Here is a 21,126-nt window from a genome sequence, read left to right as displayed (position 1 = left end):
TAACTACCCCTTTGTGAAAACAGCACTGAAATCAGAATAGCTATTTTAAATAAACTATACTGATGTATGTTTCTACCAAGGAATTTGTATCTTTATATTAATATAGGAAGATAGAGTACTCAAAGGCTTTAACAAGGTACCTAAAATAATGTAAGCATCCTGGTTGCATCTGAGAAGAAATTAAGCTTTCAAATGACAAAAGGTGAATCTAAGCCACAAGGAAAGTCTTCTAAGTAGAATCACATTTTAATATTTTTTCCAATGTTAAAAATGAAGCTTTGCTTTAAAATTAATACTATAGACTGTAGACAAATACTACAATCATTGCTTACTTTACCTGTTTATAGGTATTTGAAATATCATAGAGATTTAGCTCTTGTTAATACGATAAATAAAGCAAATGAGCACACTGTAAGAGAAAGGCATGATTAACTTTGTATTTGTCAAATTTATTTGTATTCTCAAAACTAATCCTATGCCTATGCCTGCAGGCTGCCACCTTAATCCTTAGGGAAAGTGGGATTAGAATGTCACAGTGGATTGGGGCTAAGCTCCTTATTGTACAGGTGCAATAACTGAGGCCTAAAGAACAGAAGTCCATTTCCCAGTCAGAGAACAGGAGAGCTGAGCCAGAGGTCCCCACCTCCCAGGCCAGTAGAATCTGAGGACAACAAACTGCTTCCGGTTTTGTTCTCAAAAAAACAAACAAAACTAATCAGACACACAAACCTTTCCTTGCCATTTTCTGCTCTGCTCAGAGTGAGTGCCAAGCAGCCCGGCACTCTCGCCAGGACATCCATGGCCGGCCTGGGCCGCCCGCTCTCAGCTATCCGGCCACACGTAGCCGTGTCCATGGTCTCGGACTCCGCGGGGTCTGGTAAGCACTGGGAGGTAAGTGAGCGCAGCGGGATGTGGAGACCCCGCCCTTTACTGTCCTGTCATTATATACGAATTTATTGAGGACAAACATTTAACAGTAATTGTTGTCACTGATCTCATCTCCAGAATGGGTTCCCCTCATAGTTCTGTGTTAAACGCGTGGGGTTTTCAAAACAATTTGCAGTTATTAACCAAAGACAGCAAAGTAAGTGATTTGCCAAACTCTTTCAAATTGCACTCTGGGGAATGAACTGAATAATGGCCCATTCACCTGGAGCATGGGAACAACCAGGGCCAAGAACTCGAGGTTTCAAGATTAATAAAAATTTGCAAAGCGTTGCTCTCCCTTGTCTTACAATGTTGATTCTGATGAAACAAACTGAGAATAAATACCATTTTTAGAGTAGAATTTTGGCCTTCTTACCATCACCAAACAGCTACAGGCAGTTTGACACCTCTCTGAGCCTTTTGTTTCTTGGAAAATCACAGCCTAATATTAAAAAAAACAGCCTAATGTTTTTGACAAAAAGTCCCATAAACCTGCCAGCTTTAAAAAAGAATGAGTATTTATGACATATGGCAAGACAGATGAAAACAGAAAACTTCTGAACTGGTAAAATCTGGAAAAAGAGCAGTAAAAGAAAAAAATAACAAACTGCTTCTCTAGAAAGTACTCTAACCCAGCATGGCTTGTGGGCAACGAAAGGCCATTTGTAATGTAACTGCACTATTCTACCGCAGCCCAATTCACTCTCATTATCTTGTCACTCCACCTTTTTCCTACAGACACTCTGGCCACCTTGCTTCCTCTACTGCAGAAGCGAACAGGTGGCAGCCCCTCACTTGGCCCGGGATGCTGACCTGCTGACAGCTCTTGCCCCAGAGGACCAGCCTGATGATCTGTGACATGGGCAGGCTCTGCCATCTGTGTCGCTAGGATGTGTTAACATGCGTACACATCTGCAAGAGGGTGCAGAAGATTTATTGAATGAATACACCTTTAAAATAAAGACACTGGCAAATGTTAGGGAAAAAATAAGAAGAGAACCTGCTGTGACCGTACCTTTCTGAGGTTTTCAAACAGAAAAGGACATCTATTTGAAATATGACGGATTACTTAGGTATAGCCAAGTCTTTATGTCTTTCCTCAAGAGAAACAGTTCCACTGGCGCTATGCATTGCCAACAGACTGGGAACAGGCACCCTCCGACTGATGCTACCAACGTCGTCAACAGCGACTTAAATGAGTACGTACTTAATTTTCATGGCACACAACAACTGTCCCTTAATTGAGTAGTGCAGGTTGGTTGCTTCAGCAGCCGTCTGAGTTTGTGACACAGAAATATATCTTTTGGAGAGAATCCAAAATATCCCTTTATTTTTTAATATGACGCACTGAATAAAAATCAATCTGAATTGTAATTTGAGGAGCAGAAAACATGAAACATGAGTTTTACTAGTTTTGTTCTGACCGACCTCCTCAGTCATAAAGCACGGTTAACAGCTGAATTTTGCGCTACACACACCATCTTACGCAGTGAAATATAAAACTGTTCTAGGAAGAATCAGAAGCAAAGCATGGCCTTCCCCCGTAAAGACCCAGTTACAAATCACTGGACTGCGGGCTGCACAGAGGCACATTTATATCTTAACCATATCCACGGTGTGTAGCGGGTACTCAGTACACGCTTGTTGAGTTGATGAACGGATGTTTGAAAGCTGTCAAACAACTGTTACAGATAATTTAATCTTAAAAACAGAAAATGCTCATAACGTAACCAAATGCTGCCCATTGTTCACAAAGTAATCCTCACTCAAATGTTCTCTAGAGGAGAATCAGCCTACATTAGAACTTATCTCAGGAAAGAATTTAGAATTAAGAGTCAAAGAACCTCAGTTCTTAGGTCTGCTACTGACATCAATTTGAAATCTTTTCTCTTTTTATTTTTATGCTTTTTTGTAAAGATACTATATTTTGTGCGTAGAATATTCAATATTCATACTAAAATTGAATCTCTCCTGAAATGTACTGAGCGTTCGGTTCTGCTGTGTAAATGTCACACGCAGGAGTTTGGGCAGGGCCTTAGAGCACCTCGTAGCCTGGAGTGTGACTGCTGTCAGCTCCCCTTACCCACAGAACAAACTCAGGAAGAAGCAGACAGGTATCAGCTGACAAATCGCAGCATGGTCAACTTATACCTTGCTTTGCAAGGTGAGTCACCCGTCTCAGTCTCTAGTGGCTCTCAAAGCGTGCTCCCTTCTTCAGCAGCACCCGGGAACTTTGAGAAATGCGAATTCTCAGGCTCCAGCTCACACTTACTGAATCAGAAACTCTGGGCCAGGGGCCCAGAAACCTGAGCTGTGACCAGCCATCCGGGTGATTCTAGTGTGTGCTCTATTTTGAGAAACACCGACTGATCTATGACATCTAAGGGTATTTTAGAAAACACAATAAAGCCATAGGCTAACAGTGAGCAAGTATTTCCACTCTATTAATTTCACCCGTAAATCCATCTTATCCGTGTTGGATTCAGTATGTTCCTCCCAAGTTTCTAGGGCCCAGGTGGGTGGAGACTGTCAACAGTCCCTTTCACAGTAAAGGACAGGTTGCTGTTTCTGGCCCCTCGTACTATTTCTGCTGGGCTGTCTTTGGGTTCTGGAATGAACATGTACCTAATGTGGGGAGAAAACTGCTAGTGTTGAGTTGGACTCAGAAGCAGAGCAGCTCAGCACCGGCTCCAGGCAGTCAGGCTGGCTGCTCCACCAGTGCCGCGTGATGGGACAGACCAGCCAGCGCTTGGAGCCCCGGCACAGACAGGGATGCTGTGTGCAGCGCCGCTCTTACAGATGAAATTTCGCATCATTTCCTTACCTTGAACGTTTTTATACACATATTAGCAACCACAGTAAAAAAGAAACAAAGTGTAAAAAAGGAATAAGAAAGCTATTAACCATTGTCCACTGTACTAGCGTTATTTTCTTCTTTAAATACTCAAGATGGTGACTTGTTGAAGCTGTGATGTAAATACCAGTTCAGCGCAATTCAATTAAACACATAATAAGCATGCACACCGCGTAAATAGCGCCTTAACGCACCTGCTGAGCGCCCTCTGCCAATCTGTGGAGGTGGAACAGGAAAATGCTATCCAGGTGGTGGTTCTTGGAGCTTTAGTTTGTGCAAAGGCGGATGATAGAATTGTATCGAGATAACTAAAAGGACCAGGGGTCACATTTATGTTAAAGTCCATTAGGAAAATCAAACACAAGGATCAGGTTCAAAGAACCGGGCGCAATGTCTCAGGGTTGTGAGGTGCAAAGAAATGGGTGTGGAGACTGGAGAAGGTATAGGGACATAGGTCTGAGGCAGGTTAAGTTCACTGGACACCTGGTCCAGGCTGGTCAGCGCCAGCAGCGTTAGCCTGGAGACCCAGGGCTCAGACATCAAATAACTAGGGCTGAGCAAGGACTATCAGAAATAAAGCAAAATGCAAGACTTTCTCTCTAAGATTTCACACTCTGGTAGGGAAAACGGACAAACCTAATCTAAAGCGTTATCATGCAAATGAATAGAAAAATATACTTAATTAGGATTAGGACACCTGAAAACTTTGTGCAAGATGGTGGGATTTGTGTCTGGGTCTTGCACGGTAAGAAGGCTTTTAACAGAGGGAAGAGGATTCCCTTGAATAATTAGTACCACACAGAGTTCACAGCATTGAGGAAAGATGAGATTTAGGATGAAACAAAACTAGATCCAGACAGCAGCAATAAAGATAAACACCAGAAAATGGGTGAAACGAGAGAAAGAGTGGTGGTTACAGACTTTATGAACAACTGGAATCTCAAGAAGTCAGAAATGTCCAGTGGTGTGGCTGCACTTGGCAGAGAAGCGGAGGACAACGTGGAATAAACGTTGACGAAGTATACACTATGGCTTGAAGAGGCTCCGTACTGTATCTGTTCATTTGTGCATTCACTTGTCTTGTTTTAAATTGCATTTTCCAATTTATTAGCTCCAAAACTTACATGTTAGGCAACCACCTACAATTTCCTTAAGGTTCTCAGCGTGTGTGTGTGTGTGTGTGTGTGTGTGTGTGTGTGTGTGTGTGTGAAGAGACAGAGGAAGGAGGGGGCAGGTGGAAAAGGAGAAGAAACAAGAAATCTCACGCAGTTTCTCCCATGGCTTCTTAGACTCTCCCTCATAGAACCTGCATAAATTACAGCCACTTAAACCTTCTGTTCTTAACTCTTTAATGTCACTGTCCCCTACCAAGTATTGCTCATGATGTGTATTCGCCTGGGAGAGTGTTAATAAACTCTTATTTTGGAAGAAAACATCTCTACTTACTCCGAGAGGATATTTTAAAGTGTCTTGTAAATGTTTGGGTTCCTAATTTTACAAAGATACTATAAAAGTTTAATATTAAAACTAAACAAAAAATGTCACAGCTGACGCCACCAGTTGCTGGCGAGGATACAGAACGTCAGGCACTCCCCTCACTGTTGGCAGGAACTGGACGACAGCTTTACAGCTTCTTACAAAACTGTCTCTATTCTTACCATGGATGCAGCTGTTGCACTAGCAGGTATTCAACCAAATGGTTCAAAATGTATTAAACCTGCACCTGAATGTTTATAATAGCTTTCTTCATGATTTCTTTCTTAGGTGAGTGAATAAACAAACAGACGAAGGAATAAACGTACATCTATAGAGTGGCATATGACTCAGCTTACAAAAATCACCTATCAAGCCACAAAAAGACATGATGAATCTTAAATACATATTGCTCAGTGAAAGAAGCCAGGTGAAAAGGCTTAAACACTGGACATTTGGGAAAAGGTAAGACTGCAGAAATGATTAGAAATCAGTGGTTTCCAGAAGGTTAGAAGGAGGAGAGCTGAGTAGGTGAAGCACAGGGAGTATTTGCAGGTGGTGAAAGTCCTCTCTCTGATACTATAGTGGTGACTTCCTGACACGGTGCATTTGTCAAATCCTGTGGAACCTGGCAGCACAGAGGGAACTGTAATGCAGATTAAACCAGTGGCGGCTGCGCTGTTGGTGCCTGTGAGTGCATGGTGGTTCCCCCTCCCATGAAGCCAGCCCTGCCCCTGTTTCAAGGTCAGTGTTTGCCCAGTGAGCTTGGAGCCCTGCACTTCGGCTTGGTACCAGCATCTCTGAGTCTGCTCAGGAAACCAACGAGGCTGGACCAGCTGGACTTTGATGACTCCTGCTCTGTGGGAACGGCAGGGGCCATGCTACCGATGGGCCCTTGTACGCAGCGGAGGGGAGCCCTCAGGGACGTTAGGAGACAAGGCACCGACTGCAGCAGAAGCTTTATCACCTGGGCACAGGGTGGCCATCCCCAGGACTACTCCAGCCTGCAAGCAAGGAAGGCAGCTGCAGTGCAGAAAGTAGGAGGGCCGAGTGGAGGTGGGAAGTAGGAGAACTCGGTCCACACTCACAGGAGAGCATCACAGCCTCATCAGTTTAGCTGCCACATTCCAGGGTTCCTCCAGTTCTGTCCTGCAGCTACGATACCACACTCAGCATTTAAAGTGATAACATGTATGAGACTTTATTTTAGAACTTTTCGTTATTTCCTTTATCACCAAAGGTATCTCACAGTGACCTTAAGACTTTCCTGTGAATCTTCTTCACAGCCAGACACAGATGCATAAACAACTGTGTTTTAAGCCCTGAGAGGCTGCCAATAGGTCTTCAGCAGCCAGAATTATCCAACTTTCTCTTGACTGAATTTTCCAGATAAGGGAGAGATGGGATTATCAAGACTAAAGCAGCTTATACTAAAATCTGTCCATTTAGGAAAGCAATGCCATGAGCGTCCAGAAATCCACCCATACTGACTGGGAGCTGGAAAGGAGAGTAATCAGAGGAATTTACCCTAACATAGCAGACTTTTATCTATGGGAGGATGTCTTTGAAATACACAGAATGCAACTCCAGAAACACTGTCATCAACTTACTAATTTTTCTGAAATATTTATTGGGACCCTGTACATGTTGGCATGATAGTAGATGCTGGAGTCACAGAGAGAAACTAGAGTGTTTTCCTTCAAACTCTCATGGAAATAACAATAAGCGAAAACCGTAACGGAAGTCAGCATTCCTCATTTCCACCTCAGAGATCAGGGTCCCCAGACACCAGGGCTGGAGCCACACCTCCCCCTGGCTGCAGAGTCATCAGATCCCCTTGTAAACAAGGCTGGTGGAGTGCAGATCAGAGTTAGAAAGCATGAAGAAAGTTGCTTGAATATGAAGTCAGTCTTGGACTCAAGACTAAGCGTCTTTGCATTTGACAATTGTGTCATTTTTTCCATGATAGACAATGCAGTCGGCACAACTAGAAGTAGAGATGTTTTACTAGTGAAGCCAGTGGTTCTAACATCACAAATATGCCGAAAGGACTGGGAATTTGAATAACAAGTCCGGAGGCAAATGGGCCAACGGAAGCTACCTCCTGTGAGCAGATGTGACATTTAACACAAAGACGGGGCAGAGCAGGGACAGATGAATCAAAGTACAAGGTCAAAGGTCTCAAACATCTTCACAGCACAGAAAAGCAGCAATAGCTTCAAACTTACCAGTTCAGATATTACGTATTTGTATTATAATAACCTTGTTTGGTCAATTAGAAGGAAAATGCCCGGGAAGGCTGAGCCCTCCTTAGCCTGGTGGGCAGGGCAGCACACGCCATCCAGGGGCAGGGGAGCCAGCTGCAAGGGCGGCTCACACAGCGGCTGCCCAGTGTGCTCTTGTCCGTGGGGCTGTTTTCCATCCAGATGGGAAAAGCCAGTCTAGCTCTAAATGTGGACAAACACGTGGGAGGCACAAGTGAAATTCTACAGGTCAGGGCAGAGACTGTAAGAAATCCATCAACAGTGCATGCTGAGACATGTGGTTTGTAAGTACTCCGTGTGACAGCAGGCGATGCGGGTAGAGTGTGTGTTATAGACCAAGTGTACCGTTTGTCCTCCTCATTTATCCTCTCCTGTGATTGCAGGTGTGTCGAGGCTAGGAATAGCCACCCTAAATGAAGTTCCATCACCCCCTTTACAACTGCCTTTGCCCCTCTCGTCATTTATATGTCATGGGCGCAGTCGGGGTTTGCAGGGTACGATGCTTTGAGATCCTGTAGAATGGGCTTTGCATAATGTGAAGTGAACACATACAATACCTGATGTTGGGAAATTCTAAGTAGGTAATAAATAACATTCTCTGGCAGAGCAATAACTTTACTCACAATGACTTATTGAAAAGTAACGGTCTTACTTGAATTTCAGTGGAGTAATATTTTCCTTTTGCGGAGGTCACTTCTCTGGCAATCTCAACATTCTGGAGGGTAGTCTAGATGCAGAAAGCAAAAATAAAAGCCTGTGAGCATTCAAAAGAGAAAGAGTGAAATCTATACACTGAAATTTACTCACTTTATCCATAAGGAACACATGCGTCCCATTCACACTTATATATAACATATAATTTTACGACATTTTCTTGTCAGTTTCTCTCAAAGCCTTGTGAATCATCAAGAGGAGAGATAAGAATACAACAAAGGAGGCAAAATATGCAATGGGAAAAGACAGCCTCTTCAATAGATGGTATAGGGAAAACCAGACAGCTACATGCGAAAGCATCAAACTGGACTACTTTCCCACTCCATACACACAAGTAAACTCAAAATGGATTAAAAACTTAAATGTAAGACCTGAAACCAAAAAAATTCAGAAGAAAACATAAGCATTATGTTCATAACATTAGTTATAAACATTAGTCTTGACATTAGTCAAACATTACTCTGACATTAGTCTTGGTAATATTTTTTGGATATGTGTCCTCAGGCAATGGAAATAAAAGCAAAAATAAACAGAACAGACCATATCAGACTGAAAAGCTTTTGCACAATGAAAGAAACTAACAACAAAAGAAAAAGGCTGCCTACTGAATGGGAGAAGATATTTGCAAACGATATATTCAATAATGGGTTTATATCCAAAATATACAAGGAACTCATATAACTTAATATGGGTAAAAAAGCAACCAGTGTACAAAATGGGCAAAGAATCTGAACAGACATTTTTCCAAAGACATACAGATGGCCAACAGGCACATGAAAAGGTGCTCAGCAACACTGATCACCATGGAATGCAAATCAAAACCTCAATGAGATGTCACCTCACACCTGTCAGAATGACTAACAAATAGACAACAAATAACAAAAATCAAAGAAACAAGAAATAACAAATCAAAAAGACAACAAATAACAAGTGTTGGTGAGGATGTGGGAAAAAAGGAACCCTAGTATACTACTGGTTGGAATGTAAATTGGTGCAGCCTCTATAGAAAACAGTATGGAGGGTCCTCAAAAAATTAAAAATATTCAGTCTAGGTATCAGAAGATCCAGCAAATTGACTTCTGGGTATTTTTCCAAAGAAAACAAAAACACTAATTAGAAAAGATATATTCACTCCTAGGTTCACTGAAGCATTATTAATAATGGCCAATATATGAAAGCAACGTGAAGTGCCCATCAATGGATGAATGGATACAGAAGCTGTGGTAGAGATATACAATGGAATACTACTCAGCCACAGAAAAGCCTGGAATCTTGCCATTTGCAGTTACAATATGGATGCACCTAGACAGTATTATGCTGATTGAAATTAGTCCGACAGAGAAAGACAAATGATGTATATCATTTATATGCAGAATCTTAAAAAAAAAAAAAAACAAGCGAACAAAGATAACAAAACAGAAACAGAGTTACGTATACAAAGAACAAACAGGTGATTGCCAGAAGAGAGAGGCTAGAGGATGAGTGAAAAAGGTGAGGGAGATTAAGAGGTGCAAACTTCCAGTTACAAACCAAATGAGTCACAGGGATGAATGTACCGTGTAGGGAATATAGTCAGTAATACTGTAATGGCTTTGTACGGTGACAGGTGACAACTAGACTTATGGTGGTGGCCAATTGGTAATGTATAAAAATACTGAATCACTATGTTGTACATCTGAAACTAATATAATATTTTAAGTCAATTATATGTCAATGAAAATAATCCAAAAACCAAAAAAAGAAGCAATAAGGTAGTAACTATATCCCAAATAGCTAATGTCATAAGATTAATTTCTGTAGAACAGATTTTAGGGAAATTGGCTATAAAAGAAGCACAAAAGTATATTTGGTAATCTGCCCAAAATCGTGTCTGCCAGTAGTTGGCATTTAGATCTAAACTGCCAATGTTGCAGCCTTTAGAATTAGATTCCAGGTTTAAATCACTGATAATATTTAAGAGCATTCGTTGTGAGGAAAAGCCTATTGATTTGATGCCAAGAGGTGATTACTATTTTTGATGAGACATAGCTATTAACTCAGTTTTATAATGCGGGAGAGGGGCTGGCCTCTATAAATCAAGGCCTCAGCAACAGACTGCCGATTCTCAAGGCTAGAATGAGGTTGCTGCTTCGGCCTCTTAATTTTTAATGATCCCATTTATGTTATCTGTCCTCTCAGGAACCCAACTGTAGTTTGGAAAATAATACTTTAGTAAAGTGATAGCCAGGTGAGATGTCGCACTGAATAGAGCAGTGATTCTCAGGGGAAGATCCAGGGAGGGACATGCAGCTGGCTGCACAGGAGTTGCTGGTATAGTTCAACAAAGACACATCTGATTCACGAGATACATTCAGATTCTGAATCTGATTCAGATTTAAACAGAAACCCATAAATATGGCTATCTAGTAAACTTCCCGGAGAAAGCTGAACCTTGGCCAAGTCGGGAACCCTACACTAGAGTATAAGCTCACGGGCTGCGGCGGGAATAATTCTGGAATAGCTCCTAGTTCCTGCCCTGGTGCACGCTGTGGATGACGTCCTCCCTGTGACTGTGGGCTGAGCTCGTGGCCCTGATGTATTGATATCTTACTCATGCGATGAGGTTCCATTAGATGACAGAGGTGAAGGGATTTTGCAGCTGTAATGTCCCAAGTCAATTAATTTTGAGTTAAGCAATCTGAGAAGGATTGTCCTAGGCGGCCAGTCTTGGTCAGGTAGGAACTCTCACAAAGGGTCAGAGATTCACACTCTTCTTCCGGCTTTGCAGAAGGGAGCTGCCTGGCTGAGAGATGCCCACACCCCCTATAAGCTCAGAGCAACCAGTGGCTGACACACACACAGGGAATGGAGAAACTGGTCCTACACACAGGGAAAGGGATTCTGCCAATGACTCAAACGCACTTGGAGAAAGACCCCAAACTCAGGAGGATAACACAGCCTGGCTGACACTGTGATTGTAGTTCTTTTTTAACCTCTGAGTGTGTGGAAGTGAAAAATATTGTGACTACTCTATGGTTTGGTTCCACTGCCTTGGTTCATGCTAAGGCACTAGTTTTACTCGCCATTGCTCTTGCACCTGGTGCAAATGTAAACACAGTCCAACAGGGATATAAAAACTTAGTGTTATCATGAATATAGTTTTGACCTCTCAGCCTTGCTAAGAGGGTCTCACTCCCCCGACCCCAACACACACACAACGTCCTGTGGACACCACTTTGACAAATATCACTGAAGTGAATTCAGACAGAAATGAGCTTACAGTTAAGTAGAAGAGAAGAATCTTATATATGCTGCACATCAGAAAGTAATAAATGACATGGAAGTCCAAAGTGCTCTGGGAATCCAGGGGCAGGTGAAAGTATTTTCCTTTTAGTAGGATCCCAAGAAAACATTCTTAGACGAGCTAATGTTTTACAAATTTGGAGAAGCATAAGACCTAAAATGGTAAAACTCCTACAAGAAAATACAGGGAAAAAAAGCTCCTTGAACTTGGTCATGGCAATGATTTTTGGATTTTTTGACACCAATAGCACAGGTAACAAAAGCAAAAATAAACAAGTGAACAAGCAGGGCTACATCAAACTAAAAAGTTTATGCACAGTGAAAGAAATAATTTAAAAAATGAAATGGCAACTTATAGAATGAAAGAAAATATTTGCAAACCTTCTATCTGATAATGGGTTAACATCCAAAATATATAAGGAGTTCATACAACTCAATAGAAAAAAAATCGTATGATCTGATTTTAAAATAGCCAAAGGCCCTGTCTAGATATATTTCCAAAGAGGACATACAAATGGCCAACAGTCACATAAATACGTGCTCACCCTTGCACACTGCTGGATGTAAATTGGTACAGTAACTATGGAGAACAGTATGAAATTTCATCCAAAAGTTAAAAACAGAACTACCATTTGATCCAGCAATCCCACTTCTGCATGTGTATCTAAAGGAAATAAAATCATTATCTCAAAGAGATACCTGCACTGCCATGTTCACTGTAGCATTATTTACAACAGCTAAGCCAGGGAAAAAACCTAAGTCTGTTGACAGATAAATGGATAAAGAAAACGTTGTATATACATATAATGAAATATTATTCAACCGTAAAAGATAAGGAAATTCTGACATTTGTGACAATATGGATGAACCCTGTGGACATTATGCTAAGTGAGAGACACGGAATATTAGTAAACAGCTCTAATTATGACCAAACCGGACACCAAGAATCCCAGAGACAAAGATAAATGGAAAATGAGAACACAGTCAAAAGCATAAACAAATGGTAAAGGACATCATTTGTGAAGAAGTATTAGCATAAACAAAGCAATCGGCAGATACTAATAACATTGGAACACGTACAGAGTCAGAACTGTAAACCACTGAAACTGTCATTGGCAACTAGGAAACACAAAATGACTAGGTAGAATATATTTAAACAACTGAAAGGTGAATTAGAAAAAGAAGCTGTAAGAATAGACTCTATCAAAATTTATCAGATAGCTTTGAAAAAGACGATCTTATAAAAATGGTATACGTTATAACCAAGGATTAATGAAGAGTTGAACAGTGAAACCAGTGAATTAGGCAGTTCTCAAGCAAATACCCTGCAAGTGGAATAAAAACAACCCAGATGTGGAGGTTATGAGAGGTTAGACACTAACATGCATCTACTCTGAGTTCTGAAAGGTGAGAATAGACAGCCTGGCCAGAAGCCATCTCTGAAAGGATAATAACGAAATTTTCTAGAACAACGAGGAAGATTAAGTCAGTTTCAAGGTCATCATATCTCAAAAATGTAACAGTGGAGAGACACTATTTAAAGACATAATGGTTAATAATTTTCCAAAATTGTTGAAATAACTAACCCTTCAGATTCAGGAAAATTAAAATAATAGAGATAATTAAGAAGACAACCACCCCTAAAATATCACATTGAAACTTTATAATAGTATAAACAAAAAGAAATATTAAATTAGCCACAGGGAAGAACCAGATTACCAACATCACAGCTTTATTCCCAACGTAAAGTATGGAAGGCATAAAAAGGGAATTAAACCATCAGAGCACTGAAAGAAAATAGCTTTTACCAAGGACAAAAACAAGCAAGATTTTTTTATACCAGCAAAATTTTAAAAAATGTGTTGGCAAGTGACCCTTATTAAAAGATGTCGTAAGTGGTCTTGTGGAATTTTAATACAAATAAAATAAAATTCTATTCTGCTTTGGCTTAGGAGGTAGAAATCTACACACACACACACATACACACACACACACACACACATACACATACATGCTCAAGATGAACACTCACAGGGAGTCTGGCTGATGGAGGGTGTGTCACCTATAGCACTTCTTTACCCTCAGAAGAAACTGTGACCATGGTACACCTGGGACAGGCAATCCCCAATGTGAGCGTCCCGTTCCCCTCCAAATACCCTTCTTCTTCACCACCACCACAACTGCTGAGTGAGTTAGCTGATGCCTCTTTCAGCGTTGGGGTTCTCACACTTCCTGATTTCTAGCATCGCACAGAACAAAGATTTGCCTCATAGATGCTTATTGATTGACCCATGACCCTAACCATCTCAAGGGGGACCTTATAGAACAATATATTACCTTAATGCCATAACGAATTGTGTGACATTTTACTCTGGTGCCAAAAATGATAGCTTTCATTATAATATACAGCAAAGCCACAAGGTTTTCTGTTACATGTGAAAATCTTCAGACATCATTAACTGAATTTGGAAATATGGATCCAACTGAATGAAATTACTAAACTATTTGAGTTTACTCATCACTAAGAATCACTGTGAATCTTCCTGCAAACTGTCTCATCTCCTTTAAACTCCAGGGACTCACTCTTGGCTCTAGTGCTTTGCGATCTTGGCAGGTATCTGGGGGATGTGCACGGTGGGCACTTGAAAGATAATTAGCCATTTCTTCAAATAGTACCATTGTAAAGTAAATTCATCCCTCAGTCCTATAAATGGAGAGGGCTCTTTCTTTTCTCCCTTGCTGAACTCTCCAAGAGCAGACCATATCATGACACATCTTATGAACCTGCTCTTGTTTTTTAGGTTTTCACTAATGGACTCTCAAGAAAATTGTTTGCAGTAATTGCAGCATATCTTTGGGAATTTTAACTGAGTCAAATGTTGGCAGACATGACACAGGCATTCTGTTTTCCAGGTCAATAACATTTCATATATTGCAGCCCTTCTGGGAGGGCCATTCAGCAGTATGTATTAAAGCCTAAATCATTCACATCCTTTTGCCTAAGTAGGGCTTAAGGAAATAAGTCATATCAATAGATATCCATGCATAGGAATGTGTACGACAATGCTATATTAAAAACAAAAACAGATTACATGTCCAAATACGAATCATTGGTTAAAAAAATGTGTTACGTACATTCAGGATAATATTTTGTTGCCATTTAAAACTCTTTAAAAGCTTTCTGATGACCTAATTTCCCCATGTTGTATGTCTGCTATGGACTGAATCGTGTCCTCCCAAACTTCACATGTGGAATATCCCACCCCAAGGTGACCGTATTTGAGACAAGCTGTGCCCGGATCCCTGACCACTGGACAGTGGGAGCAGCAGGTGCACTTCGCCTTGAGCCTGTGATCCCAGACGGGACTGCAATAGAAACTAAGACGACGCTGACCATCTCCTCTCTCTCTGGGCACACGGCTTCCTCTGCCTTTCAGATCGCTCCCTTCTCTCGTCTCTTTCCTCACCAGTGATACTTTTTGGTTCTTCTGTTGGTTCCAGCTGATTTCTCCTGCAGTCCATACATTTTGGAAGGCACGGAGCCTCAGACTTCAGAGCACTTTTCTCCATACGGTCTCTTCCAAGGTGATGCTGTCCAGCCTCAGAGTGTCAAATGCCCTCCCGGTGTCAATGATGCCCCAAAGCAGGATGCAGGGCCCTGCCGGGCCTCTCCCAGGACCTCTTCGCACAGCATCTCATGGTTTGCTCCCTGCCACTTCCTCCAGGCCCCTGCAGCTGCGACATCCCATCAAGTGCATCCTCCCAGGTGAACCGGCACCAACAGCTCCACCCTTCACCCTGCTGTCTTCATTCTCAATACTGCTGACTGCAATCTAGTGCACTATTTATGTATACGATTGCTTACTTAGTGACTGTCCTCTCCACGAGAAGATAAACCCCTACGACAGTCTTTGTTTTGTTCACTGCCACGTTTCCACACCTACACTGGTGCATGGAACATAGAAACCACAACTCCAACATCCGCTGAATGAATGAGGAGAATCCACTGTAGGCAGGACTGGGGGGCGGGGCAGCGGTTGTGATGCTGAGACGTCAGTGCTGTGAGGCGGGGGTGGGCGCAGATCTTGTCATTTACACCGGGATGGAGGTGACCGGGCAGAGTGAAAACAGTGTCTTAGCCCGTGCTCCCCTCCTAGTCTCTTATACTGACTGACACACCAGTCCTCAAATTCATCTCCCCACCTTCAGCCTCACCATAACCCCCTCCTCCTCCACGCTGCCTGGCAGGACTTTAAACCCAGGACACTCAGACTGTATAGGAGGGTCCTCCGTGCTGACTACTGTGCTGACGTCATTCCGAAGCGGTTATTTTTTCCCTAAACGTGTTGCACTTGAGGTTGCTCTTCACAAATCCCTTTCCGAAGCCCTAAATGCTCTGTGAAAACCTGCTCTCATTCAACAGACGGTTCAAATGTGTCGGTTCTAAGGATGCTCCTGGTCTCTTGCTCGTTCAGGTGCACTGCCACCACTTCCTCTGTGCTCCCAAAGCTAAACCCTGATGCACTTCTGTTGGTCACCGTGGGTCTATTGGTTTATTGGCTGTTTATCATAACCAATTTGAGCACAGGGATAAATCCCATTCATCTCTGAGCCTCTCTCAGCCCAGACCTAAAATAATATTTAACTAATATCAAACCAATGCTCCAGTAAGCAAATGGAAACGTGGATGTGGAGAGTAATGAGGAAGAAGAGAAGGAAAATTCGAGAGGACGGAGGGAGATGAGTGGAAATTGTGTGAAGTTTATGAAGTCGTCCTCACAGAATATGGAGGTTACAAAGGAGGTTAAAATAACCCAAGTCTGAGCTTGGAAGAGCAGGTAAAGAAGGAGGTGTCAAGTAGTGATAAACAAACGAAAAAAAACCTTAGGAAAGACTGAGCAAAGTGGTGGCATCTACATTTTAAGATTTCATTTTTTATCAAATGATTTAAAGAGAAAAAACTATTCCTATAATTGAAACATCTGGAAATTAGTTACTGCTTTTCACAATTAACGATGATTAGTGATTTTAGAAAACCAAAGAAAATTCTGAAAGACTATGTGAAGTATAACTAATGAGAAAACATCATAAATGCATGAACAGACACATGAAAAACAATAAATTGTTCTTTCCTCCCATTTATCTTTTGAATATCTGCTTCATATAATGGCAGCTACGAACAAACTTCTCTATTGGTAAACACACAAACAGAACCAATACATCAATTCAAATCATGACAAATGCCTACAAAAATGAAAATAAAAGTCAAGGAAGGGGCTTCCCTGGTGGCGCAGTGGTTGAAAGTCCGCATGCCGATGCAGGGGACACGGGTTCATGTCCTGGTCCGGGAAGATCCCACACGCCGCAGAGCGGCTGGGCCCATGAGCCATGGCCGCTGAGCCTGTGCTCCGCAACGGGAGAGGCCACAACAGTGAGAGGCCCACGTACCTCAAAAAAAAAAACAAGGAAGACTAGAGTTCTTCAGCTGTATTCTTTTATGTGATATTTAATAAATAAATATTTGATTTATTTATTACCATATGATAGAATGCTATTTAAGAACTGCCAGGGTTTTAATATAAAATAGAATTCAGTTATTAATGCACACAGGATAAAATAAAACCAGACTTCTTTCAGAAAGCTCTAAAACAGAGTCTTGGTAAGGGGAGTGAATAACCGTGAATAAGATTGCCACCTTGAGACTGTTTCTTGTTGACTGGGGTTGCGCTTTGCAAGAGATTAGCTTTTCCCATCCCTCAGCGGAGCAAGCCTGAGAGTCAGAGAAAAGTTCATTTCCAGGCCGGCTCCCGGGTTGACACAATTTGACCCAAGGAGGTGTTTCTCATTGAGATCACAGGAAACGACCAATTCGAGGTCAGATCTATGCCATGGCTTCTGTTTCTTGGATCTTTTTTCATTGCAAAGAACATGAAAGAGGCCTGAAATTACTCTGACAACCACTGAGAGAATATCATCAAAGCTGGACCTTTTTTTATAGTGATTTTGCATAATTCTAGTCTCCTGTCCAAAGTGAGTCCTGCCATCTATGCTCTGAATCTCAACTCTCTCAAAAACCATACCCCATAAGTTATTCATGGATTCCCTCTCTTTGTTATCTTTCATGTAACCTTTCAACAGTTTTTTCTCCTTAAGTACACCTACCTCAGTGTACTGTATCTCAATTTTTAAAATTAAAAAAAGAATGCACTCCACCCACTCAGGCCCCCTGGCTATCATTCTACCTCTCCTTCCCAACCACAGCAAGAATACTTGAAACTGTTCTCTACCCTCACTGATTGCATTTCCCCCAAATTCCACTGAAACATCTTCCTCTTCTCTTATTAGCTCTGCACATCTGACTAACCTGGGTGACTTATTCAGCTCCACTGGTTCAACTATAACCTGTGTCATAATAGCTGCCATAAAGACATCACGCATTCTCATCAATTCAAGGATCTCGCCTTCTCTGAAAGGTGTCCTGATATTTATCCACTACCATCAGCACAGGTTGCGTTTCCCACATTTTATGCAACTGATTGAACCTTGGTAAAACATCTGTTTTCTTTACATTGGCCTAAGTAACTCCTACTCAACAATGTAGACTAGTTAAGCCCCACCTCCTCACGGACAGTCTTCCCAAGCACCCCAGATCGGAATGGCGGTCTCTTTTCTTTGCTCTTATAACATCCTCTGTTTATTACATTGATGATTCTTTTCAGGGGTTGAATTGTGTCCTCCAACTAAATATGTTCAAATCCTAACAACAGCGCCTCAGATTGTGACCTTATTTGGAAACGGGGTCATTGCAGATGTCATTAGTTAAGATAAAGTCATACTGGAGTAGAGACAGCCCTTAATCCAACATGACTGGGATCTTTGAAAGAAGAGAAGAAATTCACAGGAAGAAGGCCATGTGACAAGGAAGGCAGAAACCAGAGGGATGCAGCTTTCAGCTAAGCAGTGCCAAGCATCCACAGCTCCCACCAGAAGCTGGGAAGGGGCAGGGATGGATTCTAACACCCAGAGTCTCAGAGGGAGCTGGGCCCTCTTGAAATCTTGATCTTGGACTTCTAGCCTCTAAAACCTTGAGAGAATAAATTTCTGTTGTTCTAAGCTACTCAATTTGTGATACTTTGCAATTGGAACCCCAGGAAACTAATACAGCTGTTGGTACTAGAAAGTGTGGTGCTGCTTTAACAAATACCTTAAAATGTGGAAATGGTTTTGGAACTGTGTAATGGGTAGAGGCTGGGAGACTTTTGCTTAAGAGAAAAAGCCTGAATAGTTTCCAAGAGCTGTTGTTAGAAATATGGACATTCAAGGTGCTTCTGCTGAGACTTTAGAAGGAAATGATGACCGTGTTATTGGAGCGTTGAGGTAAGGCAATCCTGGTTATCAAGAGTCAGGGGACGTGGCTGAATTCTACTCTGGAGTGGGGTTAGGAGCAATGAACTTGGACGTTCCACTGAGGTCTCTAAGCAAAGCATGGAAGGTGCATACTGTTTTCTCCTAGGTGTCTGCAGTAAACGGTGAGAGAAAAGAGATAAATTGAGGGGGTAATTGTTAATAAAAAGGAGCTAGCACTTGATAACTTGGAAAAGCCTCAGACGGTGTGCTCTAGAGACCAGCAGGCATGTGCCTAGAGGACTGTGGACAAAGAGATTTGGTGTATGACTCACGGACACAACCGAGCGTCTCCACAGAAGCCAGGGTAGAGACGCATTATACAGGAGTGATCTGTGGAGGACCCTCTCCTCCGATGGCTTGGACGCCATGAGTTGCACAAAAGGCCAACAAAGTTTCTGAGAGTTTTATACCAGTAGAAACACTGCCAGCATGGATGAGAGAGAGAAACGAGACAAAGTGAAGGAAGAGTGACCCCAAGGGCAGAGCCACAGATTCAGAGGCCTGGCCGCACAGGACCTAGGGCTGAGGGCAGAGCTGCTACCACAGGAGGCCCAGAGGGTGGAGCATCAAGCCACAGAGAATTACTTTGTGAAACCTAATGGAATTTGCCCTGCTGGGTTTTGGCCTTGTCTGGGACCCATGTCTCCCTCTTTCCTTCTAATTTCTCCCTTTGAAAGGGGAATATCTACCCTCCGCCCATCCCACCATTGGGAATACCTTGTTTTCCACAAGTGGAAGTGGATACCTTGGAAGTGGATACCTTGTTTTCTAGTTTCACAGGCCCCCAGAAGGACAGGATTTGCCCCGATAAATCACACCCTGAGCCTCAGAGGACAAGATTTGGGGCTTTTTGAGTTGATGACATTTGAATAGGATTTTGGATTTAGGGTTAAGGCTGGAACAGTTACAACTTTTGAGGATGTGGGATGATGGAATGGATTTTGATGATGATGGTGATGGGGGTGATTAAAAGAATATGTGGAGGGCTTCCCTGGTGGCGCAGTGGTTGGGAGTCCGCCTGCCGATGCAGGGGACATGGGTTCATGCCCCGGTCCGGGAAGATCCCACATGCCGCGGAGCGGCTGGGCCCGTGAGCCATGGCCGCTGAGCCTGCGCGTCCGGAGCCTGTGCTCCGCAACGGGAGAGGCCACAACAGTGAGAGGCCCGCGTACTGCAAAAAAAAAAAAAAAAAGTGGAATAGCCAAAGTGCTTACTTTCTAGGTCAAAATGTAAAGCTCACCGATACAGATGGAGTTTATCGTAGACGCCTCTCTGATCATATTGCTAGCCTTCACCCCGGAGGCAAATGCCATCATAAACTTGTTGATTTCTAATTTCCATAGATTTCTTTCCTACACACATGAATACCTAAGAACTATATCATAAATATCTGACATTTGCTTAGGAAGTGTATGCTCTAATTTTTTTAAAGTTACTCACTAAATATATCCATTGGAAGCTTTATATTATCTTATTTTGTTTCATTTTTTCTATGTGTTTTTCTGGCCATCTTTTTTTATTAAACATTGATTTATTTAAATTTGTTCCCAAATGATCTGACCTACTTTTATACCTTTCTGGGGTTACATTAAATTTGTAAATAAGAGCAAAAATTTAAGTTTAAAGCAAATGAATATCTTCATAATCTTCCCAAACATTACAAAGACCTTAAATATTGATTGAAGCCATCAATCTCCCTGCCTTAGACGATACTGTTGTCCAGCACCTTAGATCTTCCTTGTTTTCTTCACCAGTTTTTCTATCACCACTTATGCAGAAGACTATTCTTTCCCATGTGTATTCTTGGTCTCCTTATCAAAGATTAGTTGACCATATATTCAGCAAATGTTGGTCAAAGGGTACAAACTTTCAGTTGTAAGAGGAATAAGTTTTATGGATCTAAGGTACCTCATGGTGACTATAGCTAATAACACCGTATCGTATACTTGAAATTTACTAAATAGTAGATCATAACTGTTCTCACCACACACACAAAATGGTGACTATGTTTGGTGATGAATGTGTTAATTAGCTTGATTCTGGTAACATTTCATAGCATATATGTATAAAATCATCACCATGTTGTACCCTTGAAATATATATATATATATATATATATATAATTTTTATTCAATTATAACTCAGTAAAACTGGGGGAAAAGATACATGTGTAGAACAGTTTATTTAAGAAGAATTTCAGATGCT

At 41.8% G+C, this 21,126-nt stretch overlaps 1 protein-coding gene across 1 annotated transcript in view; it reads right to left on the bottom strand.

Moving 5' to 3' along the window:
- The window catches only part of SNTG1 (syntrophin gamma 1), a 317,523-nt gene extending 309,282 nt beyond the window's left edge, over window positions 1-8,241 (bottom strand). The window contains exon 1 of the mRNA XM_032610174.1: window positions 8,171-8,241. The gene's annotated coding sequence lies outside the window, so the exon portion shown is untranslated. The remainder of the gene's footprint in view (window positions 1-8,170) is intronic.
- Between the last annotated feature and the right edge of the window lie 12,885 nt (window positions 8,242-21,126).

Source organism: Phocoena sinus, chromosome 17, assembly GCF_008692025.1.
Source record: "Phocoena sinus isolate mPhoSin1 chromosome 17, mPhoSin1.pri, whole genome shotgun sequence".
Taxonomy (NCBI): Eukaryota; Metazoa; Chordata; class Mammalia; order Artiodactyla; family Phocoenidae; genus Phocoena; species Phocoena sinus.
The sequence above is the reverse complement of the archived record's forward strand: the minus strand, read 5'-3'. Positions and strand labels throughout refer to the sequence as shown.